An 8746-nucleotide genomic window follows, 5' to 3' on the forward strand; every position below is an offset into this window, starting at 1 on the left:
CATACAAAAGTGCTCGAGGCATGTCAATGTCCGATACATGTCCAACATGGGTACGCATCCCGTTCTAAAATATTTGTGCTTCCTAGATCATGAGTCAATAGCAAACCAAGTTGGTATTCATATTGTCTCCAGTTTCTCCATTTTTGTGCATTCAAAAATTTACCAAATAACTTAAACAATTAATTGTTAGCCTAAAAAGATTGCATGTAATATCACCAAATGACATGATAAGTATACACAAAGTTAGCTCAAATTAGGGCGACAACACAGAAATTAATGTAAAAATTGAAATTTTTTTCCTATATCAATGAAATTTCATGAATTAGCAATGCAATTTACATTGGGGGAAATGGAGCAAAAGGTGGTGGTGTTAGTTCAATAAATTAAGTGGGAATTGGGAGATGTGAAAATAGCGAGAAGCTATGTATCAAATACAAGAAAATATAAAAAATAGGGTAAGTTACAAAGTTAGTTCCTATCCTTTACACCATATTTCAATTTAGTATTTAACGTTTTAAATGTGTCAGTTTAGTCCCTAACCTTTTAGGTGATGTCATTATGGTTTCTGCCATTAAGTGATAGATGAAAAAAGCTGATGTAATTAACAGACATATTTAAAATTTTAATTTTTTTTGCCAACTAGATTGCCACGTGCTCTTTAATTAAAAATAAAAAAATTCAGCCAACTAAATCACCTAAGAGCTAAGATTTAGAATTGGGATTGGAATCCCTAGTCCCAACTGTGAGACAAATCGAAGAAGGGGAGGGTGAGAGAATGATTGAAGAACTTGAGATGCCCAGCCAACAGCAACAACTACCCACCCATCTGACGGTGAGGCAACCCACCCATTCAACAGCAAACGACCAAGCTCAAACATCCATTAATCATTGGCAACCCACCCATTCAACAGCAAGCGACCAAGCTCAAACATCCATTAATCTTTGGTTTAGTTTGGGTTTTTTATTTTTTATTTGTTCTATTATTACATTGCCTTCTAAGCTAAGAAAACATTGGAGATGAAAGGTATTTAATTTTGTTTTGGGAGTGTGGTTTTGAAGACAATTTTGGGCTGGTGTTTCATTTTATGTTCTTTATTTTTGTTGTTTATGCCAACCCCTCTCAAACAAAGGACATGAATTGGAATCCAAAGAATTGGACATGCATCCTAGCATTATTGGCAATGTCCAAATCTCTTTTGCCATATTCGTTGCGGACCATCTTTGCCAAAGCACATAACTTGTACAAAATGGTATGGCATTTGGGTCAAAGTTATGACTCTTAATGTCCCGTCTAAAGAGCCTGTGAAAATGAATAGAAATATATAACAAATTTTAAAAAGAGAGAAAGAAGAGATTTTGATACATGTTTATATATACCCACTTGGAGGAAGTTTGAGCGAAAAAAGCAGTCTCAACTTCCATAACCAAATCATTCTTCAAGAAAAACAAAAATAAATCACAATAATTTCATTGAATTTCTAGGGAACCAAATATCAAGTTAGTAAGCATTGGCGAGAGAGACTTGGTGCCACTCAATAAGAGATCTTGGGGATGAGCGAGAGGAGATGGAAATGAGTTTAGTTGGTGGTGGGATTTCATGTGTCTTAGTTTTAATTTTTTTTTTTTTTAAATGACGTGGTGGTACAGTAGCTTTTATGACATGAAAAATACATTTTTTATTATTCCATTTGACATATTAACTTTTTCCATCCAAAAAATAACAGCAGAAATTAAATTGACACGACATTAAAAATGTTAAGGGTCAAATTAACTCAATTGAAAAGTTAGGGACCAATTTGATAGGGGTTAATTTTGTAATCTACCCTAAAAATACATTCCAACAATATTTAATGCAAAAAATGTAACAACCCACTTTGATTAAGATTTTAGCTCAACACCACTGGGCACTCTTAGTGCGGTGTTCACTTCACAAGTATACGTGCTTGTAGGGTGGGGGGCAATGGTCGGAGTTCAAGTTTTCAGGAGGGAGTTTCACACACATGTATACTTAAATTAGGCTAAAGTAGAAATTCTATCTTATATAAAAATAAAAAAATAATTAAAAAAAATATTTTAGCTCTTTCAAATCCTGCCTCCACAATGGATTGTTATTATCAAATTATTATTATAAATTAAATCCCAAATTTCCGGAATAGATCTCCACCTGGGACCTAGATGGCAAACAAAAAGGCCTGAGACGGCCTCTCGATCCAACAATACATAGTCCAACAAAGGCAATGAGATTGGCACTTTGACAGATTGAGTAGAAAATTAAAATGAACAAAAAGTTTCAAGTTTAAGAATCTAATGTGGTCAAGGATTCCGACATTAAATTTTGAAGAGTCGTGCTACAAGTTCTAAAAGATTTAGAACATTGATCTTATAAACTATGTGTCATCAATTATAGAGAAGCAATTTAAATACTCAATTATGATGTGGTTAAAGTCTACCGATCACATTTATTGTCATACCAGTTTCTAAGTTTTATGTTGTAAAAATTGTAATAACTTTAGAGATTAAATTCTATAAAGATGAGTTTAAAACACAAGTTTTACACCCTCCAAACCTAACATGTCACATCATCTTATCACATTTTCAAGAATAAGTAAAACCACACTCAATTAATTCTAATACACATTCAAAAATCCAATCTTTTTTGGATTTTATTAAGATATTATTAGGTGTAGTTGGATGTATTGAGCTTTGATTTTATGAAGATGTTATTAAGTGTGGTAGGATGTATTGAATTTTAAATAAAAAACTACGTGACAATCTTTTATTAAATGGTGTAAAACATAAGTTTTACATCTCATCCTAACCAAATTCGAACTCATAACTTTAACATTTTCCAATCCTGAAATTTTTCTTTATTGAAGAGCCTCTAATTATTTTCAACTTTACTTTGAGTTCATCATATTGGTTTTTTTCTTTTAAAAAAAATTATTTGATGAATTTTATTCTTGGTTGATTTATTTGTTTTGTTCTGTTTGTGTATTCTTAAGATTCATGGAATTGCGTTTGTTTTATCCAAGAGGGAGTTTTAAATAGGGGTGGTTCTACAGAGTTTAGGGTGTTCATAAGATCACCTGACTTGGAAAAAAATAATTATTGTGTATAAATTTTAAAAATTTATGATTTTTTTTATCTTTAAAAAAATTTTGTGACCACCCTAATTTTTTTTAGGACAAACATAATTAAACTTTGAACAGAATTTGGTAACAAGTTTAGTTGTAGACTAAGATTAAAACTCCATTCAATATTTTTTTATTGGATGTGATGAATTTTAACAAATTCATCATTTAATTACATTTTATTCATATATCCTTCATACTTGTAAAATTTCAACAAGATTAAAAATCAATAATTATATCGTCAATCAAATGTTTAAATTTTGAGTTTTTATAGTTTAAAATTAGACATAAAAAATAAGTTTATGGATTAAATAATAAATAACATCCAATTAACATGAAATTTAGGATGTATCTTAAAAACATAGAGAACATGCAAATCAACGGTTAGATTTTTAAAATATATAGTAATGTTAATTTTTTTAGTGAGAGCTACAACTAAGTTTTTAGCCTTACACTACAACTAAGTTTGTAACTAAATTTTGTCTTTAAATTTTGGTCTCCTTAACAATATATTAGGTCCTTACAAATAAAAAGGAAAAGTCAAAGAAAAAGTTTATTTAACAAAACTTTTGAAGAGATGTAGCCTATAACATTGATAATGGGACTATGATGCGTTTTTTTTTTTTTTTTTTTGTCTCAATATATGCAACTTTATTTTTATTAGATTTTGTGTAATTTTAAGTTTTTTAATGATCACCCTAAAAAAAATTTCTAGAGCCACCGCTGGTTTAAAATATAGAATTGCAGTGAAAATCATTGAAGAGGTTAATTAGTATTACATATAAAATTCCAAAAACTCTTTATTTTGGGTTTTTGGAATGAGTTAGGACTCCGAGTCGTACTTGGTTATTGGTTTCGTGCACAAGTAGATTCATGGAAAGGACAAACCGACTTTACACTCCTATATAGCCAGCCCTAGTCTCTAAGTCATACAAATCGCTCTCTCCCTAACCAGTAAGTGTCTCTTTTTCTTTATGAAACTTGAAGGTTTAATTTGTCCATCGGTTTCTTTCTTTTTCCTTTATTTTGTTGTTATTGGTTTGCTTTGTAAGTGTACAATAGTGATTTTGGTTTTGGGTTTGTGTACAACAGTGGCTTTGTAAGTTTACTTGAATTTGCGATTTCTTGATCGATTTTCTGTGTATAATAGTGATTTTGGTTTTGGGTTTTAGTTCTTGGCAATAGAAATATATTTTTGGGTTCAAATTTTCTTTGTTGGAATTAAGGAAAATTTGGATTTATTTATAAGCTTATGAGCTTTCTTTTCTTTTATTTTCTTTTATTTTTATACTTGCGCGCTTAGGAGAAACAATAAGAGAGTTAATACAATATTTTTCAGTGTATTGAATTAGCTAGAATTATAAATTATAAACTATTATTATTATTATTATTATTATTATTATTTATGCGCAAATATATTGTGCATGCATAAGTCTCCATTGGTGGATTTGTTGTTTAATAGATAATTTTTTTTTTTCAATTTCCATGCTGATGATGCTGAAAAAATCACCAGTGAGTTGCAAGCACTCTCCGAGTCGAATCAACACCTGCAAAGAGAAAAGAAATAGACCTAAAAGAGAGCACCGGTGTGGTGCCGGCCAAAAACCCTTCGAAGGTCAAGTTAGAATTTTCTTTCAACCCTAAAGTGTCAGAGTTGAGTTAAATGTCTGTTGACTCTATCCGACTCTTTTTTTTTTTTTTTTTTTTACCTTGCCTTTCTCATCCGTCTTTGATTTGCAGAGATGGACGCCGCCAAGAGAAGAGCCTTCATTAAACAACAGGCAACGAAGAAAAAGCAGGAGGGAGGTCAAACAAAGGGGACGGTCCCACCTGTACCGTCAAAGCGAACTCAACAAGAAAAAACGGACCGTCCTCCAAAGAAGCAAAAGACCACCCCTGAACCTGTCGTGGCCTTGGAGGCAGAGAAAACGCCCGTCAAGCATGGAAAGGGCAAAGGCTTGATAAAGGGTCCAGTACCCACCGGGGAGAAACCACCCGTTCTCTTTCGGGAGGATTCAAGTTATGCCCTTGAGAAGCTGTCGTCTATCCTGACAGCTGACGACTACGCGGACCTCGGCAACCATACGACGGAGGCAATGGGTGAGACTGGCCTTTTCACCATTGCACAGGTAACTTTGAATCCATCTACTAGTTTTTGCTAAGTTCTTTCACACCCGTCATTATCATAACGTTGTATTTCGCTTCCAGGCAATGCTGATGATGAAAGGGCTATTTGGCCGTTGTCTCAATCACGAGACAACCATGGACCGTCTGAGAAAGAAAAACAAGACGATGGAGGATGAGCTTTACGAGCTGAAAACTTACAAGATCAATATGGACAGAAAGCTCAAGTGCTCGGAGCAGGTCAGAAGTGAGGTGGAAAAGGAGAATGGGCATTTGCGCGAGATTTTGAAAGACAAGGAGAAGGAGTTGACGGAGACAATGTCCAAACTCCACAACGCAAAAGAGATAGCCATCCAGGAATATCGCGACTCCGACCTCCTTCTGACGGAGCTTGGGAGCTCCTTTGCTGACGGATTCGACGACGCCATCCGTCAGGTGAAGTCGTCGTATCCTGATCTGGACGTATCCCACATTTCCATTTAAGCTCAAGGGCAAACACTTGCACAGTCCGTCCGTTCAGAAAGCACAGACGAAGTGTTTGCCGTCATTGCCTCAGCTGACGAAGGTGAAGCTCTTCCTCCTAGTCAGCCAAACGACGGTCCATTGGTCGGGAACTCTTCAAAGAATGAGTAGGATACTTTTCTTTTTTGTAAAAAATTCTTACCGTTGTAAGAGAACTTTGTTGAACCGTCGTTTGTAATTATTAAATTTAACTTATCAAATCTTTTATTGCCTGTTGCTTGCTTATTATCCGTCGTATATTGTATGCTCGTTTATCTCATTCAGATAACCCGTCTACAAAGAAAATTTTAGGCGTCCGCCCTTTATTTGGACTGGACTTTCAAATGTATTTTTAAGACCCGTCCACTTAGTGAACTAGATTTTCATCCCTTTGGGATGATCCGTCCACTTTGTGGACTTATAGGTTTTCATCCCTTTGGGATGATCCGTCCACTTTGTGGACTAACAGGTTTTCGTCCTTTTGGGATGATTCATCCACTTCGTGGACTTGTAGAATTTTCATCTTTAGGATGATCTGTCCACTTTGTGGACTTATAGGTTTTCATCCTATTGGGATGATCCGTCCACTTCGTGGACTCGTAGGTTCCATCCCTTAGGGATAATCCGTCCACTTTGTGGATTCGTAGATTTACATCCATTTGGGATGATCCGTCCACTGTGTGGACTTGTAGAATTTTCATCTTTAGGATGATCCGTCCACTTTGTGGACTTATAGGTTTTCATCCTATTGGGATGACCCGTCCACATCGTGGACTCGTAGATTTCCTTTTGGATGATCCGTCCACTTTGTGGACTTATAGGTTTTCATCCTATTGGGATGACCCGTCCATATCGTGGACTCGTAGATTTCCTTTTGGATGATCCGTCCACTCTGTGGACTCGTAGATTTACATATCCCTTTGGGATGATCCGTCCACTTTGTGGACTTATAGGTTTTCATCCTATTGGGATGACCCGTCCACATCGTGGACTCGTAGATTTCCTTTTGGATGATCCGTCCACTCTGTGGACTCGTAGATTTACATCCCTTTGGGATGATCCGTCCACTTTGTGAACTTGTAGAATTGTTAACACCATACATTTCATATTTTCAAAATGAAAAACTCCTCTCACTATATCAGTTCAACAGACCAAATTATTTAAGGAAAAAACTTGAGTTCTAATAAGTAAAAACTATGAAATGTTTAAAATCAGAGAGAAAATAAGTCAGTAGACATTGTTTTATGACTGCCGCACTATTGGTAATACTTCTTCAGGTGCTCCGTGTTCCAGGGATGGCCCAACTTTCTTCCGTCTAACGTCTCCAAGTAGTATGTTCATTTCCTATGCCATGAGATAATTCTGTATGGGCCTTCCCAGTTAGGACCCAGCTTTCCATGGGGTGCATTCTTCGTAGCGCCAAGCACTTTTCGTAATACCAGATCTCCCACCTCGAAGTCCCGGTGTCGAACCCTGGAGTTGTAGTGTTTTGCCATCATATCTTGGTACCGCGCCAGTCTCTGTGTTTTGCCAATCGAAACGGTGTCTCTCATGTTGGCGTACTCCCTGGAAACTTGTTGTTGTCCCACATCGCAAAGATTCCTCCCCACTTTCTCACTTATAAGCCTTAGCTGAAGTGAGGAGTGTACCATAAGCCTAGTGCAGTATATATCTCTATATGGATTGAGGTTATTACACCTGATGCAATAGTATTGAATGGCTGAGATTGAAAGTTGAATTTTCAACTTTTTAAAACATTTTTTTAACTTTTTTAATTTAATAGTTGAGATTGAAAGTTGAAAATTTAACTTTCAATCTCAACCATTAAATTAAAAATGTTAAAAGTTAAAGTTAAAAAATAAGATGGTAAAAAATAATGTGAGATCAATGAGTGGTATTGCAGCCGAATTCAAATCCATCTCTATGTATAAAAGTTGCGGCAATATTGAGAGTAGCAGTGCCACTGCCACCTACAAAGAGGGTTCTAAGCCGTGGTTTTTTTTAGAGGAATTCGAAGCTTCACTTCGTTACGTTAGTATTTTGGGTTTGGGTTTGAATTTGTGTTTGTTATGAAATTGTACAACTAATTGGCAAGAGATTAAAGATGAAGTCTGACTCTGTATTTCTTCAAGAAACCCATCTTCTCCTCTCAAAGAAAGTTGGGCTTCCAAAATCCATTACCTTGTTATGCCTCATGAGATCATTCGTTTACATCATTTCCGCTGCATCTTCAGTTTCTATACTCTGTTGACATAAAACCGAGGACGGAAGGCCAGCTCCACTCTTGTTCAGGATCCGACTAATCCTCTTTCATGTGTTTATTGTCTCCACCCTGTTCGCAAGTTCCCTGATGATCAAACACAAGCACAAGCCAAGGGTTGAAAGATATTTCTGGATTATTGCCATGGCTTCCTCTTTTCTGCACTAGTAATAGGCGTCCATACCACCACTCTCTGGTTTCGAATGATCTGTTGCTAGGTCCAGGTTTCAATGGAATTTCTGCTTACTTATATGCTTTGTGGGTTTCAATTTTTTTACATAATGCTCCATATTTGCTTGAAATACTCTGTTTTATGTGAACATGTGTGCCTATATATATATATATATATATATATATATATATATATATATATATATATATATATATATATATATATGATATTCGTAATTGAATTTGGCAGATTTCAGCTGTACCTACAAATTCCAGAGGAATTGTGTAGTCTAACAAAATTGGTGCTTTAAAGCAGCGACATCTGAGATAGCAATTAAAAAAAATGGCATACCCACAAATGGTTGTAATTGTTGATTGCCTAATATGTTGTCCCAGGTTGAAAAAGGTGCAGTCTGGCATTGATGGATTGGCTCATGTGCTGGTCTGTGTTGGAAGCTGTTGGTATTAGACCCTAAGATGTTGTCAATCTGGTTGAGTTGTTATTGACAAACTCTAGGAACTATGCAATCCATATTTCCATTCTGGCTGTAATAGTTTT

Source organism: Castanea sativa, chromosome 4 (genome assembly GCF_040712315.1).
Source record: "Castanea sativa cultivar Marrone di Chiusa Pesio chromosome 4, ASM4071231v1".
Classification (NCBI taxonomy): Eukaryota; Viridiplantae; Streptophyta; class Magnoliopsida; order Fagales; family Fagaceae; genus Castanea; species Castanea sativa.